This window comes from Acinonyx jubatus, chromosome B1 (genome assembly GCF_027475565.1).
Source record: "Acinonyx jubatus isolate Ajub_Pintada_27869175 chromosome B1, VMU_Ajub_asm_v1.0, whole genome shotgun sequence".
In the NCBI taxonomy this organism is placed as follows: domain Eukaryota; kingdom Metazoa; phylum Chordata; class Mammalia; order Carnivora; family Felidae; genus Acinonyx; species Acinonyx jubatus.
This window is the reverse complement of record NC_069382.1, coordinates 17,534,449-17,556,211: the sequence shown is the minus strand read 5'-3', so window position 1 is coordinate 17,556,211 and position 21,763 is coordinate 17,534,449. Positions and strand designations below refer to the sequence as shown.

Here is a 21,763-nt window from a genome sequence, read left to right as displayed (position 1 = left end):
AATAACTCCTTGAGGTATTTAATGTCTGGGAAAAGGTAAATTAAATACTATCGTTATTCAAAATTATAAGAAAAAAAAATTGTGGTCTCCCAAACTCTAAGAGCCACAGGCTTGCTTTAAGTAAATAGAAATTAAAGTTTTCTTTTTTTTTTTTTTAATGCTTGTTTATTTTTGAGAGAGAGAGAGTGCAAGTTGGGGAGGGGCAGAGGGAGGGAGGGGAGACACAGAATCCAAAGCAGGCTCCAGGTTTTGAGCTGTCAGCACAGAGCCTGACCCTGGGCTCAAACTCATGAACCATGACATGAGATCATGACCTGAGTGGAAGTCAGATGCTTAACCAGCTGAGCTACCCAGGTGCCTCTAAGTTAAAGTTTTCTAAACAGTAGTCTAACCACCACATCAGTCCTTAACTCCCCAAATATTTATGAAAAAATTTATAAGAAAGTAAGATAGATGTAGTGTGCACCAAAAAATTCTTTACAAAGATTCTGTTCTAGAAAACACTTACAGCATATTCTCAAAAGACCATCCTTTTATTTTAGTAGGAGGTATAAAGAGAGTTTCTATCACCAGTAAAAGCATAGCAATCCAATGCTGTTTCTTTTTTTTTTTTAAAGAAATTGTTATATATATTTTTTAATTTTTTAATGTTTATTTATTTTTGACAGAGAGAGAGACAGAGCATGAGCAGGGGAGGGGGAGAGAGAGAGAGAGGGAGACACAGAATCCGAAGCAGGCTCCAGGCTCTGAGCTGTCAGCACAGAGCCCGACGCGGGGCTTGAACTCACAGACTGCGAGATCATGACCTGAGTCGAAATCGGAGGCTTAACCGACTGAGCCACCCAGGTGCCCCCCAGTGCTGTTTCAACACACGTAGTTGTGCTTGAAGACTACCTTTCTGGGCGGGTGGGAGGGGGTGGAAAGAGATTTGAATAACATTAAAAATTAATTGTAGTTTCTGATTAGTCTTCTCTCTCTCTATGGGTCTCTCCCTCTTTCTTAAGAATCTAAGATTATATTTGACATCTGTATTAAAAATACAGCAAAGACTAAGACATGGGGATGATTTAAGTATTTCATATGTCCGGATTAATATTTAAAAGACAAGCAGGATATTCATTAAATTAAATATGTTACGGGAAAAATCTCCAACAGCCTGACTTCCACAATCTTATAGCAATTGTTGCTAATATCATTGACCCCCCCCCTACTTGTTTTGCAAAAGGTGGGGAACCCAAGGCTCATGGGGAAGAATCACTTTGAGTTGTTCAGTGTCTCACAGCTAGACAGTAAAAGAGCCCAGCCTAGAGCACTAAGCTCTGCCAATAAATTTTGAGGAGCAAAATTTTGAGGAGCATCTAAAACACTGGGAAAACAAATATCTTGATCAAAAACCTACCTGTTCTCTTTTGTCCTTTAGTGGTTGTTGGCCAGATACTTTTTTTTTTAATCCTATCTTGAGTCTTAATTTATGCATATGTAATTTACTGTATGTATCCTGACTTTCTGCCATATTTTTAGTTTGTCTAACTCATATACAATGAGGAACATTATACTTGGCAACTCAACAAACCTGCAAATACCCAGGGCAAAATATCAATACAAAGTGCCCTGGAATGTGAGGTTTCAAAGGGTTCCAGTTGCATTTTGTTCATATTTGTATCCTAGCCTCTAGCCGTAGGTGACTGTCTAAATATAAGCTAAAATTAATAAAAATTAAATAGTTAAAATTCACTTTCTCAGTTACACAAGCCACATTTCAAGTGCTGCATAGTTTGGAAAAGCTCAGTAGCTCAAATGTGGCTAGGGGCAATTGGATTGGGTGGTGCAGGTACAGAATATGGACAGCATTGAGCAAAGTTCTACTGGGCAGGGACAGTGCTGGTAGAGATGAGCAATAACAGTGGAAACAATATATTAGGGAGAGATTAGAGAGAAGGAAACACAGAGGGAGACAGTTGCTAGATTGATTAGATGGATGGTAGATAAAGATGGAGGGAAGGACAGAGGGTAAAAGGAAGAAGGGGAGACAGAGGAAGGGAAGAACAAGAGAAGGGCAACAGAGATAACGAGCTGAGACTCTGCAGTATTTTAGATGTGTTCTGCTGCTGGGTAATTGTGTAAGAAGTTGGCTCAACAACACTTTTCTAAGCCTTATAAAATGAGAATCAAACCCTCAGTGCACAGCACAGAGGAGCCATGACTTATTATAGGCACCCCCTTCACCTCAATTAATTCAGCATACCCACCGTGAGGTAGGTGCTTTGAAGCAGAGTGAAAAATAGCGGCTTTCAAATTCTTCAGGCAAAAGGAGACAAAAACAGCGGTAACGATAATTTAGGACATGGAGCCTCTGACATTTATATTAGTGGCATAGGGATACAAAACTGGTAAAAAATATCTGTATATCTGTGGTTTAAATCCATGTTTATAATGTTTCCTTGAAGATTGTATACTGAGTTCCCATTGTACCCATCTTTCTGTCATTTCCTACTTGTTTTAAAATCATATTATTATATCATCCACAGAATTAAGTTTAACGTTTTACAAGCCATTTACCAGAGCTAATATGCACCTGTTATTAAGTATCACATATTACCAATGAAGATTATGATCCTTGTCTAATGACTACATGCAGGATTCTTTTTTTATTTCTTAGAAACATATAAAATGAAAATTTTTGAAAAAAGTCATCTATTAGTTTCAGAATCCTTTCCCAGAAATCAATAGTTCTATGAAGAATAGTCTCAGCGGTTTTTCATCACCCCATTTAGAATGGCCCATATGTTGGGGTGGCTGCCTCTTCCCCAAGGAAGCTGTAGTATCTAGAATGCAAGTTTCAAGTCATTATAGAAGCCTGTGGTAGCAGAGTGGAGTTTTCCCATCACATAGTGAAAAAGGAATATAAGCTACCTACGAGCAAATGCATTAAACAAAAGGTTTTCTTAACTACTCTACTAAATCTGTATTGACTTTTCGCTTTGAACTTATAATTTTTTTGCTTATTTATTTATTTTGAGAGAGAGAGAGAGTGGGAGATGGGCAGAGACAGAGGGAGAGAGAGAATCCCAGGCAGGCTCCACGCTATCAGCACAGAGCCCAATGTGGGGCTCGAACTCACAAACCATTAGATCATGACCTGAGCTGAAACTAACTGACTGAGCCACACAGGCACCCCTGAAGTTAAACATTTTAAAATTTTCATTCAAAGTATCAAATCATTCTAATGGGAAAGAGTCTTACCTTTTCTTCAGGATTGGTGGCACTCATGTGAGAATAGAGCCAATTGCAGAAAGACATTTTCCATTTAGATACGTTAGTATACTGAAATATTTTCAAAAGTCACAGTATGACCTACAAGGCAAATTGAACCATTTTTAGTGGGATACCATCCAGACTCAAGATCCATTTCCCCTCATAGCGAAGGGTACTCTCAATCCAAGGAAAGCTTCCAACTGATCTGTTTCTGTAAGTAGGCAAAATCTATTTTAGTTTCTGTCACACATGTTTTTGTTCTGTATGAGTTGTCTGTTGGAGTTTTTTTTAATCTATTCAGTTAACAAATATTTTGCTATTCCAACTATGCTAATTCTGTGGCAGTGAATAAGAAATTATAGTTTCCGGTTCTATGGAGCTTAGAGTTTAACTGCAAACATAAAATCAAACATATAATATATAATATGTAATATAATAATATATCCTACTATATATTTTATGTGTGTGTGTCGTATGTATATATATATATGTATATATATACATATATATACATATATATGTATATATATATTTAATGAAGGAAAATTATGGCTGCCAGGAGAATATATAATGGGTAGACCTAACTAGGGTGAGAGGTCAAAGGAGCGCTCCTGAGCAAGTAGTGTTTGAACTGAGTAGGTACTTCCATGTGAAAAACTAAGGAAGAACATTCTAAAAAGAGGGAACAGCATGTGAAAAAGAGAGTCTAGAATGTTCTAGGAACTGACAGGGCATGTGCCTGGAACAAAAGAGATGTGCCCTGTGGGGCTAGAGAGGGAGGCCAAGGCTGGCGAGGAAATCGAGGAGGTGGTGGATCTGGGGAGGAGGGAGAGGAGCCCGACGTGCTGCCGTGGAGCACGGAGTCAGTGCTCCTGAGAGGCTTGGGGAGAGGAGGACTCAAAGACGGCACGCGAAAGACGGCGTGTGCCCTTGGCAAATGCAGTCTCAGTGTGGATGGATGACTGTGGTGAGCCGTAGTGACATGGGTTGGTAGCAAATGGGAGGTGGAGAAGAGGAGATGAATACTGTAATTAATGCTTTTGAAAAATTTGGCTTTGAAAAGCAGAGGTAAAACAACAGTTGCAGGGAGTAGGTTAGTTTTTATTTTTAAAGATGGTAAATATTAAATTTGATTTAAATGCTGACAGAAAAGGTCCAGGAGAGAGGGGAAAGAAAATGGAGATAGAAAAACAAGAGAGGATAATCACTGGCATACAGAAATACAGGAAGAATGGAATTTTAAATAGTTATGTTTCTTTAAAGTATTATACACGTCTATCTGGAAAAACATTCTATACTGCGCTGTCCTTGGAAAGTCTCTTTGTAGCTCTCTCTCTTTTAATATTAGTTAATTAGTTTAATTTTCATATTTAATCATTTGGCATTGAATTGTTTACTGTGCACTGTCCTGAAACTATCCATAACAGTTTTTACTAGTAATCTCTTACATTAACTTAGCATTCTCCTATTATTAATAAGTTACTAGGCCATATCAGCTAATATGACTGATAAAATTTTGATTTAATTGGCCACTTTCAAGAGTATGTATCTATTCTGAGGTAGAACCTTGTTCTTGGGACTGAAGGAGTTTATGTTACGCGCAGAGTGAATCTCTCGATTCTCTGAAGAGAGAGGGGAAATAAAGAGTAGAAACAGAGAGAGGTAAGATGGCAGCTTAATCCAATCACCAGGAGTGGTTACTGGGATCACAGAGAGATAGGGGAGGGAGCTGGGGGCAAATAAAGCCAAGGACTCCTCTGGGTACAGTTAGAGCAAGCATTTCTCTGTGAGCTATGGGCAAACCAAAGAAACAGTCACTAAGAGCTCTGGGTGACAGTCCTGGAGAGAGCTCAACAGAGTTATTCTGATCTGTGACAAGCAAAGATGGTGTCTGATCATTTGAATGGCTCAGGAAGGTCATGCTAATCTTACAGACACATGAAGAAGTCACGGGACCTGAATAGATAATCAGAGTCCTGTCTACCCTTGACATCAGAATATCAGAAGATGTTCACCTTTTAATCTAGAATATTAAAGCAAAAAAAAAAAAAATCAATTGAATTCTTATATAACAGCAATCAGTATCTAGAATGTATAATTTTAAAATATTTCATTGGCAAAAGAAGCAGGAGAAGGGCAGGAGGCGGGGAGAGGAAGAGAGGGAAGAAGAGGAGGGACAGGAGAGAGAAGAGGAGAAAAACTTAATTTCAGTCTTAATGATGGCTTGAGCCCCACCACTCAGTGGAAGAATCTGTAGAACCTGTAGGACTTTATTTGGAGTTGACATTCTCTATTGTAATTCTACTTTTGTTTATTTTAAAATTTTCTTTTTGTTTCACCAGAAAGGAAAGACGATGTTTATTTTTAGACATGTAAAGTGTACAAATTTTTTTGTTGAAATAATACTAAACATGTACACACATGCAAGTTTATTACAAACTTATTATAAAACTTTATTGAAATATATTAAAGAAGACCCAAATAGATGGAAAGCTAAAACATATCTGGGGTAGGAAAGCTGTGGCAAATATTTTGGAAATAAAGGTTGAATTTATACAGATCCTGTGACTTGGCAGTTGTATTCCTAGATATATAGGTCAGAGAAACTCTGATACACGTATACACAAAGAGACATCATCATTCTCATCATCATTATTATCAACATGGTTAACATTTACTGAGTGTTTACCATACGGTTCTTAAACATGTTGTGTGTATTAACTCACTTATTAGTTTGCACTATATGGAAATGCTGATATTTGACTCTTTTCAGCCTACAAAAATCACAATTACTCGTGATTCAAGATAATATTCTTCTCAATATTCTTATGGAGTAGACTTTATCTCCATTTTATTTATTTATTTATTTATTTATTTATTTATTTATTTATTTATTATTTATTTGGTGGGGGAGGGACAGAGAGAGAGAGGGAGAGAGAGAGAGAATCCTAACAGCACAGAACTTGACACAGAGCTTGATCTCATGACAGTGAGATCATGACCTGAGCTGAAATCAAGAGTTGGACACTTAACTGACTGAGCCACCCAGGAGCCCCTTATCTCCATTTAAAATGGGAAACTGAGGCATGGAGAGATTAAATAATTTTGCCAGGGTTGTTTAGCTATTAAATGGACTGCCATTGATCAAATTCATGTAGCCTGACAGTGGAACCCATGTTCAAAACTGCTATGCCATCCTGCCTCTCAACTTGAAAAGAATGTTCACACCTCAAGATAGCAACAAACCTCAGGACAGCAAAAAAGCCGAAAACAATATAATGTCCCCTAACAGAAGAACAGATAAATAACAGGCACATTCATAGACTCGAATGCTATTAAATAGCAAAAATGAATAGAGTTACTCCTATCCAATTGAGTGACAAAAAGAGGTGTTCCAGAAAAATATATAAAGTATGATTATTTGTATGAAGGTGAAAAACATAGAAAACTGTTACATATTGAGGGATAAAGATGTATGTGATACACATGGGAGTGATCAACACCAAATTACGATGGTGGTTAACACGTGGAGGGAGTGCCACCGGGGAAAGGAGAGGAGGAGATACCATTTGCATTGTGATATTTTAGTTTTAGTCAGGTGGTGGTGATGTGGATGCTTGTGGCCTCATTCTTAAGGCAATTCTGCAGTCAAGAGAAAGAGAAAGAAATACAATAAACAACTCTCGGCAAACAATATGAGGAATAAAATAAATAAGAGCACTTACTAGAGGCGTGATAAAAAAAAGGACATTAAAATTTTCTAGGATGTAAGCAGGAGGTATGATATAATCCCATTTATGCAAATGTAGCCTACATTTGCATATATGTTCAAAAGAGGAACATGACATAGGGATGCCAAGATCTTAACAGTGGTTGTTTCAGTGTGATGAGATTTCAGAGTGATTTATATATTTTTTCTTATATTTGTGTGCAATTTTCAAATGTTTTACAGTCTGAATTTACATTCAGACAAATGATAAAAACAAGGTCTAGCCCACATTTAACTTCCCTCCTAGCTAGGCAGACGCAGGTCTCTCTTGCATTTAGGGTGAGAAAGAAGCAATCAGTGTCTCCTACCTAGTCTGCTCATCAGGTTCAAATTCCAGGTCTGGCAGGTCAATCTAATTAATTATTTAATGAGGTCTCTAGGATTGGTTGGGCTGGGACCATGTCTTCTTCCGGGTTGTTCTTGTATCTTTGACACGCTGAAAGCCATTGTTTTTAACTAGAATGGTTGGGGAAGGGAGAAGCAGCTTTGGTAACTGAGGAAGAGAGAATTTTAAATTCGAAGTTGGGGATGTATTTTAGGAGGATGAATGGCATGGGAAATAGATTGTTAGGAAGACAGCATGGGAGAAAGGATTTGATGTTCTATAGGGGGCATAATTTAGGAGGACAACAGGAGGCTCTTTCCCTGCCTCATGGAAAGGACTCTGTTCCATACATGCCCCTTGCACCGTGAGTGAGCCTTGGGTTACCCTGGAGAGAACTGGAAGTTGGCAATGCTCTTTTTCATGAAGAGTTGACGTGAACACAGATGCAGAACTACCTCATTGCCCAGATAACGAGGTAGAGGATTTTTGAGAGGAAGCCATTGTCCCTGTCTCTACTGGGAGTCTGGAGATTCTGTGTCACTACAAGGCTGGGATTTCATCAGCATCAGGAGTGAGCATCTTGCAGGGTCAGTGACCTTCTGGAGGAGGGCAGATGAGAGGTAAAGCTTCCCAGATGGCTTCCTGGGGAGTTGGAGCAGAAGTGCAAGTAAAGTGTCCGGGAGGCTTGGGGTCTCCTGCTGACAGACCAGGTTATGAGCAGTTGCTTAGAGAGCTCCTAAAAGTTACCAGAAGACTCGAGGAAGCTGATTTTTGGTAACAGAAAGGTGGATCATTTGTTACTACCGGCGAGTACATCTCGTCATGAATGACCAGGGTTATAGGCAGGAATATGGGTTGTATTTATTTTGTCAAATCTGTAACTCTATTAAAGCATGTTATAGTGCTTTTTAGTGTTGTGGAGGACGACTTTTTAGAAAGTTGGTAGAAATTTCGAATTTGGTTTAGATTTATTTGTTTTTTAAATTGCGGAATGAGAGAGCAGTAGAGTGTGAGGGAGAGCTAAGAGAGAGACAGACAGGAAGAAGGGGAGAGGGAAAGAAGGAACTTGAGTGAGACCCAGAAGCAGTGGGGATGGAGAAGAGGGACAAGGGACGGAGACCCGTGATAGCCCTTCAGTCTGTTTTCATAGAGGTGAACAGCCCGTCGCAATGAAAACACAGAGCTGAAACTTGAGAGCCGAACAGAGCTTTAGATTTCATAAATTCCCCAAAGCTCATTATACTGATTAGGAGACACATCTAAAGGCTTCCTTAGGGGAAGAGTATCAGAGTGAACAGATTTCTGTCGAATGTCACATGTTAACTAAAAGCTTAATACATGTATTGTTAGCATTTTCTGAATTGAGTTTCTAGCAAATGAGTAGCAAATGAATCATCCGTAATTACCCGTGTTGGATTAAAGGAGAATGTTTTCCTACTTAAAAGGTGGGCTGGGGTCAGTTTTATGGCAGCATTATTTATGTTTATGCATAAAGACACCTGGTGGCCTGAAATTTCCATTTCCATTCCATCCCTTTAATGTTTTCACAAGTTTGTACATGTTGAACAGAACTGTCTGCTTCCTGCTAAATCCATTAGAAACCGATACAAGGGTGAGAAGAAAGCATGTAAGGGAACAGGTAAGGTATTAGAATTTAAAGGAATGTAGAATAACAGACCAGACTGTGACAAACATGGGTGAAGAGAATTCTCATCTTCAGAATGGAAAAATGAAGGCACAGAAAGTTAAATCAGATACATGTTCTACTCTTTCGTAAGGCATGGCCTCGGGCGGACGTGAAATACTGTCTTATTGTAGTTCCAATTTGCATTCCTCTGATCGCTGCGGAGGTGGAGCGTGTTTTCATATGTTATGCATCGGTGGTGCTTCCTTAACTGAAAATTCCTATTCATATCTTTTGCCAATTGTTATGTAATTTGTCATTTTAAAATTTATCCGTAGGAATTCTTTATACGCTCTTCCTAGCAAACCTTTGGTTTGCAAACACATTCTTTCTACTTGAGACTTGTCCACTTATTGTTTTTAATGGTTTCTTTTGATGATCAGAAGTTCTTTAGGGGCACCTGGGTGGCTCAGTCACGTAAGTATCCTACTCTTGATTTCAGCTCAGGTCACGGACTCATGATTCCTGAGATTGAGCCTCACGTTGGGCCCTGTGTTGTTAGCACAGAGATTGCGCTTGGGATTCTCTCTCTCCCTCTCTCTTTCTGCTCCCCCCCCCCCATAAATAAAAAATAAACTTAGAAAAAAAGAAGTTCTTTATTTTAATGTGGTAGAATTATTAATCTTTCTTTTATGGTTACTACTTTTATACTTTTTTTTAAAAAAAGTTCTATCTTGAAGTAGTTAAAATATTCTTTATAGGGTCTTTTAAAAGTTTTGGGGTGCCTGGGTAGCCCAGTTGGTTAAGCATCCAATTCTTGATTTAAGCTCAGGTTATGGTCTCATGGTTCACGGGATTGAGCCCCGTGTCAGACTCTCGCTAACAGCATGGAGCCTGCTTGGGATTTGCTCTCCCCCTCTCTCTCTCTGCTCCTTTCCCTGCTTGCTCTCTCAAAATAAATAAATAAACATTTTTTAAAAAGTTTGTGATTTTGCCTATAATATTTAATTCTGTAATTTACCTTAAGGTTATACATGTAGAGGATGTCAAATCAAAATGCAATTTTCATTTTCTAAATGAAAATGGATATTTTTGTGAATTTTGAGGTTTTTGAAGCCTGGTTATAGTTTCTGATGGGAAAGACATTATTTTCTTAGGCCAACAGGACAGATTTTTTTTTTTAATTATTGAAAGTAGTTTACATCTGGAGAAGTTAAGCCTGAATTTAAAACAGGATTAGTATTTATAAAAATCTGAAGCTCTTCTCCAATACTAGAAGCCAAGGGGAAGTGTACAAAGACTGAGACACATTTTATAAAGCACTTATTACCTGAGACTTATTCTTTGTACAATTCACTGAGTTATAAGAAAAGAGAATCAGTTTTTGTAAACTTAAAGAGCTTAATTCATCTGCTTTGAATTCCCTTATATCAAAATAATATAAAAACTGTTTCTATACACTGCTAGAAGTTTTGAATTTAGTTATAGATTCTTTGAATCTAGTTATAATTTTTGTATAGAATTACTTTTTTAAAGCTATATTTTTTTCCACAAATAAATACATTGTGAGTAACAGTCTCCTTGAAAGATTCTCTTATTTATTCATTTCTGATTTTTATGCATTCCCTCTCACAGTGAGATTGACAAGCAACTGAGCTTAAAAGGGTCAAAACATCAGGAGACTTATTTCTTGAGATGTGGGGCTCAAAATTCACTTACACGTTCAAAACTGATCCAAAGTTCTTATTTTTATTACTTACACATTTACATAAGTGAAGCTTCCTATTCCCTCCCACGGATAGAAAGCCATTCTTCCAGCCTAGTGGGCGTGGTTGGCTGACCGCAGAGTATGTCTGCCAGACTCCCTGTGCAACAAGGGTGGTAAGCAGACACGGGTGTGGACAGCGGGGCTGAGTCAGCGGTAGTGAAGGGGTCCCTGCTCAGGTGAATGTAGGGAAAAACACTGTAATTGGGAAGAGAGCTGGGCCTTCCTCCACACGGTGGACAAAGACCACTTTCTTACACGTCTGAAGGGCCAGAAGTAAAAGTCAGCCCACAGCATGAGTGCCCAGGGCTGGGAGGACTTGAAGCTTGTCTTGAGGGGAAAGTACTCCCTCTTGTTAATAAAATGGAATCCAGTACAAATCTGGTGCTCTCTGATCCTCCGTCGGGGAGAGAAAATAAGGGGAGAGAGTGAGAACAGGGCAGAAGTTCTCAGCCTCAAAACCACCTCCTCAGAACCCTGCATCTAGATCAGACTAAGTCTTTTTACCTTGTGCCCACCTAAAGTCAACCGCCATGTCCACACCCAGGGGACATGACAACATTTGCTAGTTTATATTTGTGGCAGTTCTTCTCATGGTCACTTGTGTGGCACACGTGCCTTTCAGTTTGTACTGTAACCATTTGCTATATGTCTTGTTTTCTCTAGTACATTGAATGTTCTCCAGGGACATGGTTCATGTCTCAGACATGTGTTTTTTCCACTGCACAGAAAACACTGAAGTATCTTGTGGAGAATCATGGTCCCAAATCACACTGGTCTCAAGGCCCTCCCTCCACCTGCGCGGAAGTCCACAGGTAGGTCTGTGAACTAATGCATCCTAAGGGAAGTGAGGTTATGGCAAACAAAAATATGCTTCAAAATAACATCATCCTTCTAAAGAGAAAGGGTAGATCCGAGGATCTAGTTCTGATTGTTCTCTTAGTGTATGTGAAATTTACAGACAGGATGAGGCTATAGAAAAAAAAAAGCCAATAAAAAATTACCAAAGCAGATGAAACTGAGGTGTACATGAACATTACTTTGTGGGGCAGAGGATGTAGGAGATTTCTCTCTGTCATGGAGTACTAAGTGCTTTCAGTGAATGGAGGACTTCAAAGGATGCAGCACCTTTCATTCAGCACATTCAGGGTCCTGATGTTTCCATGACTGAAGCAACCAATGGTCGGGGAGACCACCATCCCTTGAGTCAATTACCTTGAGTGTAAGGCGACCCCTTTCTTGGCACTGATATCAGATCCGTGACCAGTTTCAGAGACTAACAACTCATGAGATGCTTTGAGTTTTCTTGTACAGAAATTACCTCAGGCATCAGAAGAAAATTACTCATGCACTTATTTGAAACATTTGTGCTTATACCTGTGGGACATTTTAAAGAGATCTTGGGACTGGAGATCCACAGTGGTAAAAGGAGACGAGGAGGAAACACTGCCTGCTGGATCCTAAAATGTGGATGTAGCAGCTAGAGGAAAACTCGCTTTACTTGTGCAGAGTAGAGGCACAAACAATATTTGTTGACTAACAGCCAACCTTCAAAATTTTATTTCTGTGGGAAACCAATTCAGAATTTTCAGAAAACCATGGAAAAACAGAGAGATATAAAGAAATGGAGAGAGTTTTATTTCTTACATTATGTTTTCTTTACCTCTTTGATTGTCCTCATCAATTTTGAATTTGGATTTTCAGAATTCAATTCATGGAAGCTCATCTTTTTCCCTTCTGACTTTATAGCTACAATTTATCCAACAAGTATGAACTTTGGGTTATGGCTATATGGTTCTACCAACTATATTGCCCTGGCTGGAATAGCTAGATATGAGAACCTTTATCTTGTCTTGCATTCAGTTAAGCTTTTTCTATGAAATACCATCATTTACTAAAGTAATGAAATAAAATAGTAACAAGCCTTACATTATTTGCTATAAACAAGCAGACAGAACATAGAATAAAGTTAAACATATATCTGTATTTAAGTTAATTACGTCTTTTGCAGTGAATGTGAAATGATTTCTTTCACTATTTCATCCAACTCTAGCTTTCCTTAAAAATTAAAGAAGAGTTGGGGCGCCTGGGTGGCTCAGTCAATTGGGCGTCTGACTTTGGCTCAGGTCATGATCTCACGGTTCGTGAATTTGAGCCTGGCATCGGGCTCTGTGCTGACAGCTCAGAGCCTGGTACTTGCTTCAGATTCTGTGTTTCCCCCTCTCTTTGCCCCTCCCTTGCTTGCACTCAGTCTCTCTCTATCTCTCTCAAAAATAAATAAACATTAACAAAAAATTTTAAAAAATTAATGTAGAGCAGTTAACTTTTTCTTACTCTACAGGCATCAACAATTCCAGAGACCTGGAATGTAGTAAAATTTCTTGAGTGCTCATGAATTTTGCCCACTCATATGAGTGAGATTTCACAGCAACTTAATGATACTTCATGGCCTTCTTAGACTTACCCAAAAGATGATTTTGATTGGTTCAACTGGCACTCCTATTTAGCTCTAGCATATTCTTTTTACCCCATTTGAGCAAAAGGACAAGAAACTGCCCCTCCCCCTTTTCATGCATATAGTATTATTTGTCTGCTTCCTTTCATTTTAGAACAAAACTGGAAAATCAAAAAACAAAAGCAAAACAAACACAAAAAACATAAAATCCTAACTGTTCAAGCATGTCCCTAAATCACAGGGGACATGTTTTTTTGTTTTGTTTTCTTTTGATTTTATCTATTTTTTTTTTATCTATTATCTATTTTTTTTTTATCGCAATCAGCAGATTTTTATTCCTGATGCCCAAGGTACCATATCACTTACTCTAATTAAGAGCTTAGGCATTTCATATGCTCTGTTTCAATAATTAAGATTATAAAACAACCAACCTTGGAGATTCATAACACATATTTAAGCTTGATTCTTAACGGAGCTCTGCATTTTTCTCCTCTCTGGTCACTGTCAAATTCAAATGAACAGAAGTACAGAATTGAGAATTTCTTCTGTTATCTCATTCCGTGGTAGGACCTCACCTGATATGCCTAATTTTCTTATTTCCTTCATTGAATAGAAAGAGTGGCGCAGAAAATATGAATGGCACTTTTTAAAGGTTAAATGATATCCATACAGAATTATAAGTCACAAGTAGGTGTTTGTGATGTGACTGAGATTATTTCAAGAAATGACTTTGACTTTAACATTCTGTCTATTGCTAAAAAAGAAGAAAAAAATTTTTGGCTCTTCAGTTGTAGAAAAACAATTACATATGAACCACTGTTACCTCTTAAGAAAACATTTTTCTATCACAAATCAACAGCATGAAAGCAACAGCATTATCATTATTTTAGCCAAATGCACTTTTCCAAATCTAAAGTTTACATTGCTTTTTTAAAATGATAATGAACTGGTTCTTCAGCCCAATACGAAACCTTCTTCAAATGGCCTATAGCTTTAGAAATGCTTTAAAACATCAATATTCTCTTCATAAGTCTGATCCTTAAAAACTGAAAACTGGAAAGTCATAGAAAACATCACGATGGTTAAATTTTAGGAAAAAAGAAAAAATTAGGGTAAGCACATTATAGTACAAATCCAACATGATGTTTTGAATCCTTATGTTCTATATGCACACTTCTTTTTGAAAGCTAAAAGATACAGTATTTTGATTAGAAATAATATTTAAGGCAGATATTTATCCTTCCTACAAGGGAGATGTTATAAAAATAAGAAAGAAAAATATTCATGAGTTCAGTCTAGCACTGAACCAAACCCACCACTTGGTCTCAAAATTTAAGAGATATTTAACATTAAAATATCCTTGTGTTTGCTTTATCTCATTTGTTGCATTATTCTTTTTTTTAAAGTGTTAATCACCAGCGTCCAGAATCTCTTTCCTAGCCCTTTAGAACTCTGACATGTATGACCACTTCAGCAACTTATGAATGCAGGACACGTTATTTGTCTTCATATGACCAGTCTTCTTTTCTTCCACATGACTGATCTTTTTGTGGTGGCAAAATTGGGAATTAGGTTATTTTTCTTTTGTATTTTAAGTTTCATCCTCTAACTAGCTTTGTTCTGGATGCCTAGAAACCATCATGTTGCCCCCAAACCCCATCTGTTTTTCTGACCTTTCCAGGGAAGCCTGCTCCCCACCCCCACCCCAGAGCATGCCCAGTGCTGATGGAGAGTGGGAAAATTTTGCTGTCCTGGAAATATGAGGCTCTTTATTCTACTCTTATTCAAGATAAACTTTGAGTGCCCTACTGTTTCTCAGTGTATACTTGCCTTTTGGGGGGAATAATTTCCAGACCTGGCACATTCCTCTCTGGAGACCAAGCATTCTGGTTTGTCCAGGACCATCCCAACATAATTAAGGCCCAACATAATTGTTAATGCTGCCCCTTATACTTTCAGAAATGTCCCTGTTTGGACAATAATTTAGATGGCCACCTTAGCTATAGATCTATACTTATCTTCAACTTTTACAAAAGAGCAAGTGGGTTGACACCTGAAAAGAGAACACTGGTTTTAGTGATTGGAATATTTTACTGGTCTTTGAGAAAGCCTTTATCTGGGGATTCGTGGGACTTGAAACAAAATGAATTGAAGAGTGTGAAACTGAATAAAGGAAACCTTATTTTAAACGGAGACGGGAGGCCAAAAGGGAGCGCCTTCATGCACTGCTACTCCTTGCAGCCCTGGGCAAAATGAATAGAAAGGAGCCTACACTTTACCTAACTGAAGCAGGGGGAAGAAAGGTTTTCTCCTCCCCTGTTAATAGTCCAACCAATGAGAGACTGCCATAACTCAGCCAATGAGAAGCCATTACACTTTTTTTTTTAATTTATTTTGCTACTACACTTTGAACTCCCGGTTTACTCCAATGGACTTTTTGTGTATAACAGCCGTCCCCGCCCCCTACCCCTCTCTAACCTTCATCTATAAAAGAGTGTTCCTCTCCTTTCTTCTCTAGACTTGCCTGTGGTTTTGCTTCAGCTTACATGTGTGGAATTGCAATTACCCGCTATTTTTGAACAAACCCATTTTTCTGGTAAAATAACTGAGGCAGTTTTATTCTTAAAATTGACACGAGAGATTTAAGGAGAGGACCATACCTGGAAGGGAAGGGAAAATCTTTCACAATGAATCAAAGCAATTCAGACTCGACATTTCCAAAATAAACCTCATCATTTCCTATTCATCCTACCAGCGGCTCAAAAACCGGTTTTCTTTGTCAAATCTCTTATGTCTTTGCCACCCTCCCACCCAACGTCTACCTACACTATGCTTAGAATCTACAGCATCGTGTTTTGGGTTTTTTTCCTCACAGACAGTTACTCTTTCATTACTGTGTGTTCCAACTCTGTCACTAGATCTGAATCAAAGAATCTCATTGGTTTTGCCTGTGTTTGGATTATTGCCACAACCTTCTAACCAACTACTTTCTTCTCCCTTTTCATTCATGTTTCACACTATTGATGGACTACTATTTCCTAGAGAAACATTTATCCTGTCCCAGACTACTTTAAAACTTCTGTCTGCTTTCTACTGCCAATAAGGTAACGATCAAACTGCTTAACAGGGCATGGGAGATCTTTCAAAATCTAATACCAATACATTTTCCATTGTAGTCCGTGCCCTTTGTTCATCAAACTGAAACTCTGGCCGTGCTAAAGTCTATTAGTTCCTAAAGATACAGGTCCTTTCTTCTCTCTGTTTCTTTGCTCTTTCCTTTGCTAGAATGTCCTCTTCCTTCTCATCCCACCCCACCACCTTCCATGCTTTGTAAATGTCCATATAGCCTTCAAGAGCCAACTCAAAAACGCCATCTTCTATCCAAAGCTTTTTCCAACTGGTTTTTAAGCAGAAGTTTGTATTACCTTCCTTTTGTCCCATTGCACTTTTAAAAATGTATTCATTCCACCACTTACAGTATAGGCCCAACTGGTAAGTGACTATCTAACTTTCAATTGTCAAATGTTTCAGGGCAGTGCCCAAGCTTTATTTGTCTTTATATTAAGAAAACTTAACAAAGGCTAGAACATAATTAGCACTCAGTCTGTATTTGTTGATAAAGATGAAGACTTGTCTGAGGCACCTTGCTGACTTAGTCAGCTGAGTATCCAACTCTTGATTTCAGCTCAGGTCATGATATCAGGGTTCATGAGATCAAGCCCGTGTCAGGCTCTGTGCTGACAGCATAGTGCATGCTTGGGATTCTCTCTCTCCCTCTCCCTCTGCCCCTCCCACCTTCAAAATAAATAAATAAACTTTTTAAAAAATCTGATAAAAAAATGAAGACTTCTCATAAATTTCACCCTGAGAGTTCTCTGTACCTGTTTTCTACCTTCTTTGGAAAACATGTATTCACTTTACTTTTTATTTTTCATTGACTCTGGTTCCCTTCAGTCTTATGATTTTATCTTTTGTTTCTCCACAAACTTAAGAATTTGCAGCATCCCAATATAACATCTAGAGTTCTGCTGATAACACTTGGAGAAATATAACATTATAAATTAATTTTGATATTTTAGGTGATTACTTGGTAATACAGTGATAATATACAACAATATCTATTGTGGGTACTAAAATTTTACAGCAATACACAAGCATAAGGTAGTCATGCACATGATTCAGAAGATGCTTATATTAATTTTCTAAATATTTTTATCAAAAGCAAAACACATAATAAAAGAGTCTTACAGAGAATCCCTAGACCTCTAACAGATCCCATGATGCCATTTTGAGAACCATTGCACTATGGAGAACTCACTTCTTGTGTGCATTGCCAGTGAATTATGCAGAGAATATATCAAGTGTCACAAAATGAATACTGTGGACATTTGACCACAGAGGGAACCTGCACCACCCTCACAGTCATACCTCATCAAAGAAGAAAGAGTTTGACCAGGGGATAGTACTAAGACTAGAAGGTTGAGAAGGTGGAGAGCAGAAGGAAAGAATGAGAGAAGGGAAGCCATAGTAGCAAAGCAGAGAGCTGAACTGGCTGTGGATATGTTCCCCTTCATGGATTTGTAGGGGACATAATGCACCGTAGGATCTTAACGTCTGCCATAAGCAACCTGCCATGGCATTTCTGCAATTAGAAATTTCAGTGTTCCATGTAAGAGTCTATTTCTTGCTTGGTAAGGAACATGGTCTCCAGAAATTCTGTGAAAAAATATCCATGAATTATAGGACAAAAACAAAAGAAAAAACAACAAACAAACAGACCAGGTATTCTGTTTCATTTTCTACAGCAATTTTTTTTATTGTATATTGACTTCTTTTTAGCCACCTGCTATCTTCAGAGGTCTAAGAAACTGAGGCTGTGACACATAAGAGCAGCAACAACAAATGTAATAACACAGACCATCTGATAAAAGCGTAAGTGCCAGGGGAGGGGGAGATGTTCTATTTATTTTACCTTTATGAAATCATTTAGCCCATAAAATTACCTTATGGTAATTTAGGTGCTATTATAAGTATCATTTTAGAGATGGGGAAACTGCCAAACATCGTATCTGTTGATTTTGCCATTATGTTCATCTAGTCTTCTTTTCAAGAAAACCTCTGGCCATGAACAGAACTAAAGATAAGGACAAGGTGACTCAGAAGGAATACATCTGTACAGTTAGAGCCCATTTTCAACATATACCCAATGGAATAGGAGTATCCTTTTAATTTAACCAAAATAAATATTCATTCAATGTAAATGTATTAACTTTAAACTTACAGGCATGGGGCTGGGAGCTGAGAATTGACAGCTCAGTGTAATACAAATAAAAGTTGAGAAATATATGTGGAAACACCTTATATATGGAAAGCAATCTGTCTTCAAGGAGCAATATGTTATGCATAAAACTCTCAGTACCATGCCATTCTCCAAGCTTCTAGTCTATTCTTTCTAGCCTCATCAAAGAATTTACCAAGCAAAACCATTTTTTACTTCAAAATAGGTTCCTCTATTCTTGCGTCTGAAGATCAAAACTATTTATTGCCTGCCCTTTGATAGAATTGACCAGAGAAGACTGCGCTTTATTTAGATAGGGCTTTCGTTTGTATTCTCAAAAATTATTGTTGAAACTGGTACAAGTCATTCTGGAAAACAGTATGGAGGTTCCTCAGAAAATTAAAAACAGAACTATCCTATGACCCAGCAATTGCACTACTAGGTATTTATCCATAGGATACAAAAATGCTGTTTTGAAGGGGCACATGCACCCCAATGTTTACAGCATCACTATCAACAATAGCCAAAGTATGGAAAGAGCCCAAATGTCCACTGATGGATGAATGGATAAAGAAGATGTGGTATATATATATATATATATATATATATATATATATATACACAATGGAGTATTACTCGGCAGTCAAAAAGAACAAAATCTTGCATTTGCAATTATGTGAATGGAAGTAGAATGTATTATGCTAGGCAAAATAAGTCAGTCAGAAAAGATAAATGTCATATGATTTCACTCGTGTGGAATTTAAGAAACACAACAGATGGACATAGGGGAAGGGAAGGAAAAATAAGACAAAAACAGAGAGGCAAACCACAAGTGAGTCTTAAATACAGAGAACAAATTAAGGGTTGCTGGAAGGGTATGGGGGGATGAGCTAAATGGGTGATGGGCATTAGGGAGGGCACTGAGTGTTCTATGTAAGTGATGAATCACTAAATTCTATTCCTGAGACCATTAGTACCCTATATGTTAGCTAACTTGGATTTAAATTAAACAAACAAAAAACAAAAACCACTTTCTTGAGCATCTACTCTCTGCCGGGCACTGATAGGTGCTATTTAGATAGCAGTGGACAAGATAGAAATGGTTCTGAGTCTCATGGACATTACTGCCTAATGTGTGCTTTTGTGGGCAGCAGCTAAGTGAAAAAACATGTGCTACAAATCAACAGTTATTTATTCAAATTGCTAGCAGTAATGTGGCATACCTCCAGTGATTTATCGTGCAGGAATCCCCCTTGCTGTGCATGTTCCTGCAAAGTCTCATTAAGACCTTTAAACTAAAAATATCTGATCCAGCTAAATTTTGGGAAAGGAAACTATTATTTGAGGAATTCATTTTCAGCAGCTGAGTGCCTCAGGAAGTTAGTAATGCCCTATGGAGCTTTATGCCTCTGGTCCTCTCATTTGAAACCAGCAGAGGTTGGAACAGTTCTTAGTTATTAACATCTAATGGCTGTTTTGTGACTTCTCAAGTGCGTTGGACTCCTCCTTCCAAGTCCCAGGGAATGGAAAGATACTTATTTGAATTTAATTAACTCAGAGGAGATTCAGCCTAAAGGATATCGATTGAATATACTTAGTACTGACTGTTCCTACATTTTCCCTACACCTTTATGATGGATTTGTTGGACTAATTTCCAGGAGTATGTGGAATAGAAACCCCACCTAGAAGTAAAGCCCACGGTAGGAAGTGACTGTCACCACTGCTCTCCCTCGGTGCCTACATTATGTTCTCATCTCTGGCTGTATCCGTCTTACTGCATAACACCCCTTGCAGAAAGCCTCCTTGTGGTCCAGGGAAAAGCTCCGTAAAACACAGGTGAATGGCAACAAATGAGACTTCCAATCTTTTTTTTTTTTTTTTTTTCCCGTTGGGGCAAACTCTCAGTCTATCTTTCTGTCCTAAATGTGTGCACACAAATGTTACTTTGTTAATCTAGAAAAACAAAACAAAAAAACCCTTCCATTTTGATAAGAGTCTCTGAAAACTTCCTTTCTGCCATCTAAATTCATACTGAGACTGAAGAGATGCTACGGGTAGACCCAATGTGATTTTGCAGATGCTGTGAAAACCTGTAAAAGTAATTCATTTTCATATTCATTCATTCTCAAATATTCTCAAATATTTATTGCCGGCCTGCTGCACATCAGGTATTGTGTTAGGTATTATAGGCCGAACCAAGAGCAAGAAAGATATCATTACTGCTCTTAGGGGGGTTTCAGACTCAGATGTATATTTATTTACTCAGCTACTTAACTAGTATGTGTTGTTTAAGGGATCATGGAACATTCCAAAAATGAAGAGGAAAGCACCCTGAGGAATAAGAGCAGATTCCCCGGACTAGGAGAATAGACGTAGGATCAGAAAAGGGGAGATAAGTCCTCGGAGGCAGTTCGGAGATAGAATCCACATGGGATGAATTCTGAGGGGTGGAGGAAGCGTAGGTGCTGATGTGGGGGAGGAATTGAAATTTTTTCACAGCCTCTACCGAAGGTGACTGGGAGGATTGCTCGTGCCATTAAACCAAGTTGGAAGATGGAGGATGAGAAGCGGGTGGAAGGCAGGTTTTGGGGGAGAAAAGGGTGATAGTGGGAGAAGGAGGAGAGCATTGAGATTGGCTGAATTTGAGAGGATGCGCCCACCGTGTCCTTTTATGATAGGAAAAGATAGGCCTGTTTTAAAAAGCAGAGAGGGAAAGGTTAGCACCCGAGGTCCCCGGGGTGGGGAAAAACAACATATTTTGGAACAATGCAAACTCCCTCTGGGGTAAGGTTCCTTTTTAGAATGTAACAGACACCGCCTACTCCCCCTCAGGAATTTGACATAAGCAGTAGACCATAAAACGTATGACCCATAGGGAGTGATATGGCCATAGACCACCCCTCATACAATAGAAATGAGCCAATCAAGAATGGGCGACTCAGCACCTAGAGCTATCAAGCTCATAAGGGTAGAACCCAAGAAGAAACGAGGGGGAAGGGAAGGGAGGGCTGACCAGAACCGTGTAAAACAAAGACCTTTGCCTGTAGTCACGGGCATTCACTTTCAAGTGTCTCCTCTCTGCAAAGAGAGCTTGCATATTATTCTTACTTTCTAATCTCCTACTGTAATAAACTTCTGCTTGCTGCTCATTTTATTCTGTGTCCACCTCTTCATTCTTCAAAGCTGCAAGACAACGAATCCCAGGTATTGAGGTAAAAAATCCTGCAACACTTCTACATTCCAGCAAGAGACTATGAGCTACTCTCATCTCAGGAAAGAATGGAACTTCTT

General features: G+C 38.5%; 1 long non-coding RNA gene across 1 annotated transcript in view; it reads left to right on the top strand.

Annotated features, from left to right (window-relative positions):
* Window positions 1–21,763, top strand: part of LOC128314334 (uncharacterized) — a 443,125-nt gene extending 421,362 nt beyond the window's left edge. The window contains exons 5-7 of the long non-coding RNA XR_008295856.1: window positions 11,468–11,553; window positions 18,033–18,125; window positions 21,656–21,763. This is a non-coding gene — a long non-coding RNA (uncharacterized LOC128314334). The remainder of the gene's footprint in view (window positions 1–11,467; window positions 11,554–18,032; window positions 18,126–21,655) is intronic.